This window comes from Brassica rapa, chromosome A04 (assembly GCF_000309985.2).
Source record: "Brassica rapa cultivar Chiifu-401-42 chromosome A04, CAAS_Brap_v3.01, whole genome shotgun sequence".
Lineage (NCBI taxonomy): Eukaryota > Viridiplantae > Streptophyta > Magnoliopsida > Brassicales > Brassicaceae > Brassica > Brassica rapa.
The window spans coordinates 10,686,996-10,702,190 of NC_024798.2; the positions used below are offsets into that span (position 1 = coordinate 10,686,996).

The window sequence follows — 15,195 nt, forward strand, 5'->3', positions numbered from 1 at the left end:
ATTCGTAGCCGGCTAAAAGAGGGAATTACATGGTTTTGCAAATATTAGCATGCTTGGAGTTCTGGTCATATTATATATGTTTGTAGCTAGCTAAAAGAATGTGATGTTAACTTTTTTTAGCCGGCTAAAAAAGATGGCTTTTTGGTATTTTTGCCAGGATAAGGTTTCCCTTATAGTATATGAATTTGTAGCCGGCTAAAAATTTGCGATGTTATCGATTTTAGCCTGCTAATAAAAGGGCCAGCTAAAAATTTCCCTTATAGTATAAGGTTTCCCTTATAGTATATGAGTTTGTAGCCGGCTAAAATTTTTTGGTCTCGTGTTAATATGGATGATGTAAATATAATTTGTGTAGCCGGCTAACATTATATATATGATATCTGGCTGGAATTTTATGATTGCCTATATAGAATCAGAGCATGTAGTCCAGGACTAACAAAATATGTGCGAAACTATTAAATGGAAAGCTAAGCGGATAAGTGGCCTGCTACTAGAGTAATAATGATGCTAAAGTTAGTAAACCCAAAAGCAAGAATGAATTTGGACTATGTAATGAACAACACCAACGGCTAACCATAACTTCTCACCACATTGTCATTCCCTGGTACATGAGTGGCTTCTTCAGCATCAAGATCATCAGCCAACATTTTAACAGGGCCCTGGACAAAAACTACAAAAGTTTCCTAAACTCCTCATCATCACAACCAAACCCATTTCCTTTATTGCCTCCACCAAACCCACCTCCGCCGCTGAAAAGCCCTCCGGCAGCGGTGCTAAAGGAACAGTCCACAGAACGGAGCCGCTTCGGTACAAGTTAAGCTCTTTCTTGAGCTCATCAGCTTCCTCTTGCCGTCGCCGCTGCTCTCCAAGCAAAGCTCCAATCTCTTTCTCATAATCATCCCCAAATGAGGAATCTCTAAGCATCGGCCTTTTTCCCAGTTCAGAAATCATTACCTCCTAAAAATCAATTATTAGAGTATTTGTTCATACGCTAAATCCATTAAAAAAATTTAAAGATCAGACTTTTATACCTCAAAATACAATAATACGCACAAGAAAATGATTTAAAGCAACAAGAAAATGAGAAGAATATGGAAATAAGATGGGAGATAGAAAGAAGATCGAGATTCGAAGATTTTGGCAAATGAAAAGGTTTCAAAAATGACAAACCATCTTGTCTGACATAAAGATGTCGTAAGGAAATGGTTTACAATATATAAATATCTAAAAGAGGGGATTTTGATTACATGCAACCAGTAACTTAATCAAAATATGTATTAAGGGTAAAATGGTCATGAAAGTTTCGACAGAAACATTGGAAATGGTGAATGTGTATATACCTAATTAAGCTAAAGTGTGTGTGTAGAGTGCAAATACTCTTTAAAATATATAGTCAAAAAATGGTCAGAAAATATATCACATTTTGACCACATTTCCGACCATCCAAAATGGTCAAAAAAAGTTATGACCAAATTCTAACTATTTTATGATGAATAAATAACAAATATGGTCAGAAAATAGTTAGAATTTTTTAACCAAAAATATAGTCAAAAAGTGGACAGAAAATTTTGACCATATTCTTACCATTTTCTAAGGATATATGTAGTTTAACCTAGATCGTAGATCTGTGTTTCTCATTCTTATTTGTTCAGCTTTTTTTTTCAAGAGGCGTTAAACTTCATTTCAATTTATTTTTTCTACTGATTTTCTCTTAATCAAATACCTTCCCATCCCTTTTTTATTTCTCTGCTTTTTTATTTTCTATTCTGCTACTTCATCATCATGACCTCTCTTTCTTTCATTGCATGTCAGGTGGAAAAGCTTCAGTGTTGCTGCTTTCACTAAATCACCGTCATTGTTCTTCTACCCCTTCCAAGCTGAGATCCATATTTTGTGTTTAAAGGAGCGTTATTTAGTGTCATACTTTGTAAACGAGTATAAAACCAAACTTGATTAATATACCTAAATCTGGTTACAGCATGTTTGGTTTTTGTTTTTCGTTTTCTAGTCTCATATTAATTAATTTAGTTTTTCAAATGTAGTAGTCCGGGAATGAATATTTTTAATCTAGTTCTAATTTATCTTATCATTTTTGTCAAGACACAACTAGGACGGAACAGTTGATTGAGACCACGGAGTAAAACAAGACTAAGAAGAACGAAGAAAAACTAAGAAGAACAAAGGAATTAACTAACGGATCATGTTTTTAATATATGTATTCTTTTGTTTTGAAACATTGTTCTTATGTTGCTAATCTTATTTTCTTATGTCAAATAACATTCATTTCATATTTATTCAGTTTTCAGTATTTTTAGTATATTCATGTTATTATTATAATTATTTAATTTAAATTAATATTTTGATAAATGATTAACTAATGGTAAAAAAATAACAAAAAGTGGTTAGAAATCCATCAGTAAATGGATAATTATTTTTGACCATTTTCTGATGTTTGTTTTTGACGATATTTTTGACCTTTTATTATTGTCAAAATTTTCTGACCACTTTCCGACCGTTGTCAATTTCTGACGGAGCTTTTTTAACGATTTTACATGGTCAAAATAGAGTGTTTCTAACCATTTTCTAATAAAATTGGTGGTCAGAAATTGAACTATTTCTTGTAGTGTACGTCTGCCTTCAAAGAAGAGCCAATTCCACGTTTTCCACAGCCTCCATATGATCCATGACCATAGAATGAGGAACAGATCCACTACGAAAGAAATGTGAATTGCGTCCCCAAATTAATGAGATAGGTAATAGAAGGTATACTCACCTGAGGTAATGAAGAGATAAGAGCCATATCTCCCATTATTTTGCGTACAAAGATAGAGAAGGAAGACATGAAGATCGTCTTCAATTCGTCCACTACGCTACACAGGAAAATACGAAACACTCCCATTAGCAAATTTAGAGCTAACCCGAATGGGGTTGATCCAAAAAAAAAAAGAGCTAACCCGAATGGTTTTCCTAGTTACTCTGCACAAAACGTCTTTAAGCTTGGGCAGTGCCAGTTTAACATTTCATAATGCCGTAAGCCACTTCAAAAAAACTATGTCCTTATATATATCAGTCAAAATCATATGACAAAAGTAAATAAAATTAAGCTTTCATAATATAATCGAATTTCACAAAATGTTTATAGAAAACAAAACAACAGAATTTATACTATTATTTGCAAAGTAGTTTTTCGCATTCGAACTCTCACGTTAAAAGTTAAAGCAGTTAAAATTGATGATAACCTTAACGAATTTTTATATATAATTTACTATATATAACTAAAAACTAATTTTAGATTAATAATTTTAGATTAATTAGTCATATATATTAAACAATTAATTATGAATTAATATCATAAATTTTCAAAAATAAAAACATATTAAAAAAATAGTTCTTAGATATATTGTGTAATTATCTGGAAATAATATTTTATATTATAACAATTTATAATTATATGTTAATCGAGAAAAAAATTTGTATAAAGAAAATTTCTAAAATATTTCTAATATGTGAATCTTTTGAACATTTAACACAATAACAAGCATATATATTTTAATGAAAACTTTTTCATATATAAATAGTTTGATGTTTGATTTAAACTTTTTGAGAACATAAATAATAACTTATTTTGTTAGCTTTTAAATTAATAAGATATAAACTAATAATTATTTGTTAGAAAATTATGTCCGCATGTGTGGCAAAACGCCTTGTTAAAAATATGTATTGCTGAAACATTGATTTTCTTGCATAATTACTATTACTAAGATTGGTGAACAGTGAACACAACAGAAAAAACACTCGGAACAACTCATAAATCTTAATATATCAGCGCTGGCTCTGAGATTTTGGAGAATTTATGCGACTTAATAAATAAACTGTTTTAAATAAATTTAGGGTTTTTTTATAAATTTGGTGGTCTATGTCTATGCAATTTTCTTCAAAAGAATTGGGAGCGCTAGACAAATGTTTCATTCGGATTTTTCTAGAACCGGCTATGAATATATGATACTATTCTCATCACAATTTTCTAGTTTATAAAAATTTGGAAACTAATAAAATGGTCACGTTACTCACGTACCTTGTCAATACGAAAACAATGATCAAAGAACTGAATCAATAGAAATATAAACTAAAAGTGTAGCAATAGCAAAATAAAAAACGGGAAATTTGGGGCACGGCGGAAGAGAAAGAGGCAACAAGAAAAACTGCTTTGTGTGTCCCTTTAATCCAGTGGTTTAACTAAATGTTCATTAGTGTTTTTATAAGGTTCAAGTTTCAATTCCCAGAGAAAACAGTTTATTAAACAATTATGCAGGCTACGGAGGAAAGACTTACAAGGAATCTTCAATATAGTGCAAGTAAACCCGGTCATGCGTGGATCTTTATAGGGCGGCTCAGGTGATACAGCTAGACGAGATCTTCATAAAGCAGGTAGTATTGTCGCTTGTCGAATCATCTATGTAATATTTCTCATAATTATAATATCATAATAAATCAGCGTTAAAAAAACTTCTTTGTAGTTATCTTTTAATTAGGGTTTTATTTTTATTTTAAAATAGAAATTTACTAATAACTATTTAATAATATATTATAACAACTATATTTGTTATAAAAAGTTTATAAATATTGTTAGAAGGTCCAGAAAATGTTATTCTAATTAAAAAGTGCCCACAAGTATTATTGTAGCTAAAAAAACTTACAAACTTTAATTATTTATAAACAGCAACAAAAAGAAAAATCCTAAAACATGCCCTCTAAATCTAATGCACTAAGACCGTCTCCAATGGTTCACTCTATTTTTCATTCTAAAATAGAGTAATTCTATAATAGAATTGGGTTAGACTCCAATGGTACTCTATTTTAGAGTGAAAAATAGAGTGATGAACAAAGAAAAAACAAATTACTCTATACATAAAGTAAACTCATTTTTACTCTCTATACATAAAGTAAACTCATTTTTACTCTAGTGTAGAATGAAAAATAAAGTATCATTAGATCATTTTTATTTTAAACTCTATTTTAGAATAAAAAATAGAGTGAGGTTAAAAATGCTCAAAGCTGCTTTGTTCGCTTATGCTGTAGGCTGGCCCTGAGCTTGGGAGAGGTCTTGACCTACCAAGCACTTTCATGCCAATCAAGTCTCAAATGGCCGATCTGCAGAGTCATTATTTGAGAGCCTAGCCAAATTATATCCTGATTTAGTAATGTACTCACCCGAAAGATCCCTTCATAGCCAAATACCTCGATCCAAATGTGAGACAGAGCTAGTAAGAATGCCTCTCACTTATCCCTCGTACTGAGGTATATCCCTCATACGTGTCTCTTTAGATTATTTATTTTCATATATCTTATAATTGTTGTTTTCTAAATATCTATCTTCCAACAAAACTCATATTAGTTCATCTTAAATTTTATATGTTATATGAAAGCTATAACTTTAATGATGAATCAGATTAAAGATTTATGAGAATTCATCATGTAGTTTGCTTAAGTGACGATAATTTTTTAAAAGAATCTTATAAATTACCCCATGGTAGATTTGTTTCATTATAGCCTATTGATTACTTTCTGTGAATTTTTGGATTGTAACCGACTAAAAACTTGTGTCAAAACATAAGATAATAATATTGATTAATATTTTTTATGAGTAAATGAATATGTTAATTTCTTTTGATTGATTTAGAAACAATTTAGAATTCATAAATAATTTTTTTAACAATATGTATTTTACACAAGTGGCTTACTATACCAGTATTTTTAAATAAAACTTTTATAAACTATTTGGTAGAAATCAACGAACTAAAATAAAAATAATATTTTATGTTTGCTTTGGAAACTTTGGTAACTTATTTATATTCAGATCATTTTTGTAGCCTATACCATTGTTCAAGAAAAAAATTCATTTCATGTTAATTTTCTTTTAATTTGTATTAGTTTAGAAATTTATATTAATTATATATTTTATTTTGATAAGTTGGAGTATATTGTGCGCTAAATATTATAGCATATAGAGACAAAATAGCAAGAGATGTATTGGAACCATCTAAAATTAATTAACATATATTAATAAACAAAATTAATTAATATAACTAAATATCTATATGTATGGGCAGATGAGGTCAGAGTAATACGTAAAAAAAAAATATATAAATTTCTCTGTTCAAATTCACTATAACAAGAAATCAATTACACTAATCTTTTCTATTACAATAACTTTTTAGGATAATCCAATCCTAAATTAAAATTCATCATAAAGCATAGACTTTGATTTATTAGGATCACCTAACCCTGAGCTAAACTTTTCTTAAATTTAGACGTACTTTAACAACTACTTCAGCAGTGACATCAAAAGCTTGACCACACAAACACAAACAAAAGATCTCTCGACTCTTCTTTTTTACGTCTTCTTTGGTTGTTAATTAGGGTCAAACCTGGAGCTCGAAGGCAACTTAACTTTCTTTTCTCTTAAAAAAATATTTTCTTTTTTTTTTCTCTTCAAATAATTGTATTTATATGTAATGTAAACTTCATAATAAATATATTCTCTTTCTTCAAATCTTAATGAATCCAGAAATATCACAAAACATGAATTTTTACACAGCTCATCTTCATGACACACATATACTTACTTCTTATTTCATGTAGTATTTCGCGAACTGACACATAATACTTCAGAAATATTTATCTTCACCATATGCCAAAAGTGAGTTTGGTTTAGGGATATATTCCAAAGTAGACGTCGGAGAGATTGCACATCCAATAAGGATCGTGCAACTGGTTTGTATAAAACCATCAACATAGATTGTATCATCTCGTGAGAGTGTATGCAGCAAATTATCAAATTTATAATGTTATTATTGATTAATTATTCTATATAAAAACTTCTTTAGTTGATATTTATGAAACAAGAATTGGTCATCTCGACATATTTTTTTGGTGGAATATCTTAAAGAAACAATATATTGGGGAAAAAACAAAATACACTATAATGAGAATGTCTTTGTCTCTTCATAATTTTGCATTAATTGGTTAGTTTTAGACATAACTAGGGATTAACCCGGGCTACGCCCGAGATTTTTATATTTTTCTAATTTAAGTTGTTAAATTATTTATATTTAGGTTATGATATATATTTATATAAATGTTAAGATGTATGTCATAATTAAAATTTATTTTTAAATTTTAACACGTTAAATTAACATATTTTTTACTATTTAAATATTTTTTGTAATTTTATTGGCTATCTAGTTATCATATTTAGGAAAACTATCTGTTGAGTGTTGGAATAAATGTTTTAGATATTTGATTAAACTGCAGAGTATTTTTGGATCGACCACATGCTCAACAATCGATCAATCCGTAAAAAAGATGGTCGATCTTCTTGGCGAGGTAATTACAATTTTAGCAAAAATATCTTTGATTTTCAAATTTAAGTATATAACTATTCTTTTGAATATTATTTTTTTTATTGTATTTTTTGATTAAATTATTGTATTATAATGTTTATGTAAATATTTTTTGTGATGTTTGAATTTGTGTTGTTCGTATACTTAACCTAGATGATATTGATGTTTAACCATTTGTTTTTTTATTTATTTTTTTTAATCAGAAATTGTTTTTATTTAAAAAAATTATTCATATATAATATAATAGTTTAAGTTTGGAAGATTAATCTATATATATAAATTATGTATATTTTTTAAAAAATAATTTAAGATATTATATATTGAGTAACTGAATTTCTTATCTTGAAAATAAATATTTATATTTTTGTCTTCATGTTATACTCACCAATCCATCATTGATATTTATAACTCAGTATGTTTTTAAAACAACTTAGTTTTAAGTAATAAACGAATTTAATAAATTAAATTCATCACCTATAATGTTCTCTAAACTATATTTGAAAACTCTCTAAAATTATATTTTAAGCATAATATTACTATTATTTAATTTTAAGCATAATATATGCAAAACCAACTTAAATTATATTTACAATAGGACTATCCTAAACCGGTTAATAAACCAAAAACAATATTAAACCAACATGAACCAATACCTGATTCGGCGAGGAAAGAAGTGTTTCAGGATAAACGCTTGAATGATTATTAACTGTAATGGTTTGATCATGAAAGAGTTAGTATGAATATTAACAATTGTAAGAATACCTTTGAGTCTATGAAATGCAATTCAATTCCCATGAATAAGTTTGGCTTTTGGAAGTTGCGGGTTTCCCTACAATGAATCCACCTAACAAAAAATTTGTTGTCATAAAAAATCTCATTCAAGATCATTAAAGGTTTTTGGGACGGCAAAAGTTGATGGTGGAACCATTTTTTTGCTCGAGTGCTTTGAAGTTTTTCTTGATAGAGTGAGGTTGATATTGATGGAATAATGAGTTTTATAGGGACTTTCTTGATGTAAAACTATACATTTTTTTTTGTCAAATGTGGTATTTCCATTTTTATATAATTTACTACCATTTTAAGATAGATGTACAGTTTAAGATAGATATTTAAATCTTAATGTACTTTTTCCATTTTTTTAAATGTTTATTTCCATTTCTTATATTTTAATTTACGTAATATCTATATTTTATATTTTAAAATAGATATTTAAATCTTAATGTACTTTTTTCATTTTTTAAAATTGTGTATTTACTTATATTATATATTTTACATTTTTAGATAGATGTTTAATGCTTAATGAAGTTTTTCCATTTTTTAAAAAAATTGTGTATTTACTTATTATTATATATATAATTTATATATTATATATTTACATTATTTACTTATTATTTATTTTCCTGTATATGTATTTCCATTTCTTGTACTTTTTATCTACTTAATATTTCTATTTTACATTTTAAGATAGATGTTTAAATCTTAATGTACGTTTTCCATTTTTTTTTTAATTTGTATATTTCCATTTGTTATACTTTCTATTTACTTAATATCTATATTTTAAATTTTAAGATATATTTTTAAATCTTAATGTAATTTTCCATTTTTTAAATTGGGTATTTACTTATATTATATATTTACTTATTATTTTTTTTTTATATTGTGTATTTCTATTTCTTATACTTTCTATTTACTAATAATTTTATATTTTAAGATAGATTTACATTTTAAGATAGATGTTTAAATACTAATGTACTTTTTCCATTTTTTTAAATTGTGTATTTCTTTTTCTTATACTTTCTATTTGCATAATATCTATATTTTACATTTTATGATAGATGTTTAAATCGTAATATACTTTTTCCATTGTTTTTAAGTTGTGTATTTCTTTTTCTTATACTTTCTATTTACTTAATATCTATATTTTACATTTTAAGATAGATGTTTAATATTTAATGTACTCTTTCCATTTTTTAAAAATTGTGCATTTACTTATTATTGTATATATAATTCGTATATTTATATATTTATAATATTTAATTATTATTTATTTTTCAATATATTGAGTATTTCTCTTTCTTATACTTTATATTTAGTTAGTATCTATATTTTATATTTTAAGATAGATGTTTAAATCTCAATGTATTTTTCCATTTTTAATGTAAAACGGCAATGTTTAATAGAAAAACTTGGACAAATAGTCAAATAGTTATATTTATGTTTTTTTTTAATATAAAATAGAAATTTTACATTATGGAGATAAGCCGTTTTTTTAAGTGAAAAATGGTAATCTTACATATGTTTAATGTAGTTTTTCCATTTTTTTATGTTGTATGTTTACATTTTATTGCTATTTTTAAATGTAAAATGGTAATCTTACATATGTTTAATGTAGTATTTCCATTTTTTATGTTGTATGTTTATATATTATTTATTATTTTCGAAATTATATATAATGTTTTTTTTATAAAATAGTAATGTTACATTATGGAGATAAACCGTCTTTTTTTTAGTGAAAAATGGTAATCTTACATATGTTTAATGTAGTTTTTCCATTTTTATGTTGTATGTTTACATATTATTTTTTTTAAAATAAAAATTTGAAATGGTAATATTACATTATGGAATTAAGCCGTATTTTTTTTAAAGTGAAAAATAGTAATTTTACATATGTTCAATGTAGTTTTTCCATTTTTTATGCTCTATGTTTCATATTATTTATAATTTTTAAAAATTAGTAATATTAAAATGTAAAACTATATTTTATGCCACGTGTCATCTTTCGGGAGAATTTTTTTTCGCTGATGTGGACGCTCTATGGAGCCTCAAAAGGTCCCTTTTATTAGTAAGGATTACATTTATAATAACGAAAAAAATTATTAAAAATTATATATATATATATATATATATATATCAGAAAAATATGAAAAAGCAATACCATCATGAAATTTTTTTACATATTTTGATATACAAAAATTGAAATCCAAAACAATTTGGACATGTTGATCTGCATATTATTCATCTCAATATTTATTTATTGTAATCTTCAATTTAATGAACACTTTTGTACATCACTCAATGAACATTTGTTGTAGATATATCATACATATATACTAGATACCTTTTGTTTCGATATGAGTTTTTTTCTGTTACTGTTATAATTTTTTAAGAGCTTAGAAATATTTTATGTTCATACTTAATGAAAATTTATTCAATCCAATAGATTTATTAAATTAATTTAGTCTAACAATGTTTTTCTGTTAATGATTTGTGAAATTTCCGGTATTCTATAAATATGCTTAATATTAGCTATTATTGGCCTAGTATTATAGTTCACAAAGCCATTAATTTCGACTTAGAGATGTTTGCAGATCAGAAGAACAGTACATTTAAAAAGACATATGAAAAAAAAAAAAGACATATGAAAAACTGAGGACGATTGCCACTAAACTCTGCTTTTAACCGTAGAAAAACATGGAAAAGGAAAACTTGTCTTATGTTAAGCGGAGTATTTCCGTTCCTCGCTTGTATACATAGCACGCTCAAGCATCTTACTGAACAAACAACTTATATATGTAATTTCCATTTTCATTTTTGAACATATTTTTCGTGCGTTGGCTCAGAAAATGGGGGTAATGGTTCTTCACGTGGGCACATTGTCTTGTCGCTCATGTGAGCATTACTTTTTTTCGTAACTAATTTTCGCATGTGAGCATTACTTTGCTATGCATGTAATCATTTCACAGCTTTACTTTTTTTTTCTACTAAATATATTTCTCACTGCAAATCATTAGAATTGTTGGTAAGATAATGATATTATAGTAAAAAAGATTTTGACGTGAATGAAAATACACGAGGGTAGTTTTTTCTATGTGAGTAATATCATTAATATAACTGCAAAATACACATAACTAAGTGGTAGTGGGCAAATAGTTCTGTTTGACCTGGAGTGACATTTATATGACGTAACATATACATGTAAGAAATTCATCAATATCTATTCATATTTACAGAAAGAAAACTAATACTACTTCTTTTTTTTGGAACACCGAAGAAAACCAATACTAACATATTCTTTCATAATCAGAAGAGGGTTTGTGCTTTATAAAGCAAATGAAACTGTCGCTTTCATTCCCACATGCTGACAGTGAGAAAGGAGTGAAAAATGATAATTATTTGCTCAATTATATTTATCTTATTTCTCAAGCCATCAACTAAAATAAAGATGATCTTCATAAATGTTTGAAGCATTTAATCTGTTATTGATTTGGTACTCCGTACTTGTGTTGAAGGTGATAGACGTTCTCTATCCATTATCCGTTAGTTTTGAAAGGCTTAAAATATCTTTCCTTTTTTTGGAAAGCATGCCATCGATAGTTTTTCGTCAATCCATAATTTTTGTTTTGATAATCACGTGATAGTTTGGTTAGATAACTAAAAGATTACCTTTTTGCAATGCATAGATTACCTTTTTTGCAATGCATATCACACGATCTCGATCCGGATAAATTAGTTACTTTCGTTTTATCTAAATAAATTGTCTTATAAACCCAACATGTATGATCGATGTAAAATAGACTATATAATAAATGAAAGTGAAAATGACTATACATAATCTCGTGTTGGTGGTTTAGTGCCATAGGCCTATAGCCAGCCACTCGGCTTCTGATCTGGCACATATAGATTTGAAATATAGAAGAAATAATATATATATGGACTGATAGGTCAAAAAAGGCAGGTTGTAATAATATTTGTTAAGAATTTTAAGATGAAACGTACTTATAGAAGAGTACAATTAATATATGTCTAATTTAAATATAGAAATTGCATGCAGTTGTATTTTAATTTTTTAATTTTTGTGCAAAATTCGAACATCTAATTAGTTTTTTAATTTTTGTGCAAAATTCTAGAATGACAACTAATTTGAAACAGATAGAGTAATATAATTCGACTTGTTCCACAGGTTTGGTATATATTATTTCTGTTTTATGCTTGGATTAATGCCTTGTAGAAACCTTAAATAAATCTATTTATGGCGCACACAAAAAAAAAAAAAATGTGGTGTCATGTCGAGTAAACATGAAGAAGGTATGTGTCAGATTAAAGCAGGTAGACCTTTTACGAAGCAGTTAGGTATTTGACGGTTGGGGCTGCTTATGTGATTTCATTTATGATTTATTTTGTTAAACTCCAATATATATATTAATATATCTGGCATTGAATAAACAATTTTCGATTTTTAAAAGGTAACTAAAACCTTTTTTTAATACTAAAAGGTAACTAAAACTTAATATGTACATAATTTTTTTACAATACAAAAAATGTAATAGTTGCACAAACATGTATTTATATGGATGTTTGTTCGATTTGTAATATATAATATTTATGATAGATTGACCATTTTGACTGTGTATAATTTATTGATTTCTCATATTGCACTTGGATACAAAACCAATCAAAGTAATATGTTATATTTGTCAATTAATACTTTTAACTATATGAACTATTTTCATGTATTTATTTATAAGTTAAAACATCAAATATTATGTTTACGTATATTAATAAAGCTATATTTCTAAAATCAATTGTATTTTTATTTAATAAGATAGATAGATATGTCTCTAATTTTTTTATATTCCAAATAAATTCTACTTCTATTTTATATTTTTGAAAAATATTAAATTGAAATTTATTTGTTTTATTCTTATAATTAAAATATATGAGTGAATTATATTAATCACCACATTATTTAACATTTATTTGAAAAATAAATTTATAAGTTTTGATAAAAACATCTATAATTTATTTAAAAATAATTGTCAGCATCTACAATTTATATTTTGTAAGTGACCTGAAATAATAATAATATACATGAAAAATAACATTTAAAGTTTGAAGTCAAATTTTCAATAAATTTGTTTATTTTTATTGTAAATTTTGATAAGAAAATAATCTAACAAAATAAATTATTTATGCTTAATTAATTAAGCTTGGTAAGTTTGGGTAGAGACTAATCTAACTAGATAAATAATTTATGGTTCATTAATAAATAATTACTAATTAAGTGGCATAAATTGTAATTATTATGATGAAAATATATTGTTTCTAGAAAGTACTTCAAATTTTAATAATAATATGTATATATATATATATATTAACTTACAAATCTACAAAAATTTATATACTTCGAACGAGCTATGGTGAAGCAGTGAGAATTTTAGACCATTTCCAATGATCCCTCAAAATGAAAAAAAATATAAAAAAAATGATGAAAAAGCTTTTCCAATGGTCCTAAAAATGATGCACCATTTGAGAAGCTTTTCCTCATTGCTTGATGTTTTTCCTCATTTTCTTGTTAAGATTTTTAATTTATAAATTATTCTTTAAACTTTTATATAATTTTATTTTATACTAAAAAATAATCTTTGTTTTATAATTTAAAGAAATTACTATTACTTTATAATGTAATTATAATTTTAAATAAACTCATTTATCTTTTAGAAACTAAACTTATATACATAATGAAGATTTAATTAAATTAAAATCATATTTGGATAAAAAAATTAATTTTTATAAAATAATAACCATTATTTAGAGTTAATAATAAATTGTAATAACATGATTTTTTTTTGAAATTATTTTTTAAGGGAAAAATGAAACGAACTAAATTCATTTTGAGTTTATCTCATTTTAAGAGGAAAAATGAGGGTAACCATCTAAAATAATCTTAGACTAAATTAATGATCTTGTGTTAGATGACATATAATAAAATTTGAATAACACCACAGAGGACACCGAGCTTTGGTGGTATCTTAATATGTCCATCTCTGAACTAAATAAGAAAATCATCTTTTTATTTGTTTGTTCTTTTCTGTAATTGTTGTTACTTATAATTTGTCTTTCTTTTTGTTACTTATAATTGATTTGTTGTGTTAGCTAAAAAGAAAAATACAGCTGCTTATATACCCCACAAGTATTGGAATGTACAGGGAAAGACAAAATAATAACTATAATGTCTTCATGTCACACAGCTTATGAAAACTCGCATGTTCCATGTCAATGATGGTTTTAAATGTGACTATAAACCCATTCTAGTGATAAAACCTAAAGTAAATACAAAAATTAAATATACTGATGATTAATTAAAACGTTTTTTAAAAATGATGATCAAGTAAAACTTAATAATATGCTGAGATTTACATTAATAAAGTGGACTACTAGAAAAGTTGACTATTTTTTTTTTTGGAAAACATAACCGTTGCCTATTTTTATTGTTTTGTTACTATCACCGGGACAAACGCCGTATGCATATATTTAAGTATCTGACCGTATCACCCCTACTTATACAGCTTACGAAATAGATACTCTACTAGTCACTAAAGGGTAAGCAAGTCATTACATTGCTCACTAGTCACTGTTCCCTCCACCCAATACATGCAGCTTTTAAAAAAATAAAAATATAATTTTAGATTAATAAAGCTTTTTTTGTTCAAAAAAAGATTAATAAAGCTAATTTCCACTACTAATGGGAAAAAGAATTTTGGTGCCGACCGTTTCAGTAGAGTGTAAGAGTAATTATTTTAATCTATTATATAAATAATCTTTTTTTCCCAAATCTGTCGGTACAATATTTTAAACATAAAAACAACAGTACTTGCTTGAGAAACAAAAGCTTAAGTATTATATAGTATAATAAGAAAACTATGATCTTGTAATGACAATGGCTGAAATATTAACAGAGAAAAAGGGTCAAATACAATAAAAGGGAAATCAAGTTAAGGAAATGATAAAAAAA

At 26.2% G+C, this 15,195-nt stretch overlaps 1 long non-coding RNA gene across 1 annotated transcript; it reads left to right on the plus strand.

Annotated features, from left to right (window-relative positions):
* Positions 1-33: 33 nt before the first annotated feature.
* Positions 34-6,127, plus strand: LOC117133522. The gene is made up of 2 exons (XR_004457375.1): positions 34-4,773; positions 5,056-6,127. It is a non-coding gene; the product is annotated as an uncharacterized LOC117133522 (long non-coding RNA).
* The last annotated feature ends 9,068 nt before the right edge of the window (positions 6,128-15,195 follow it).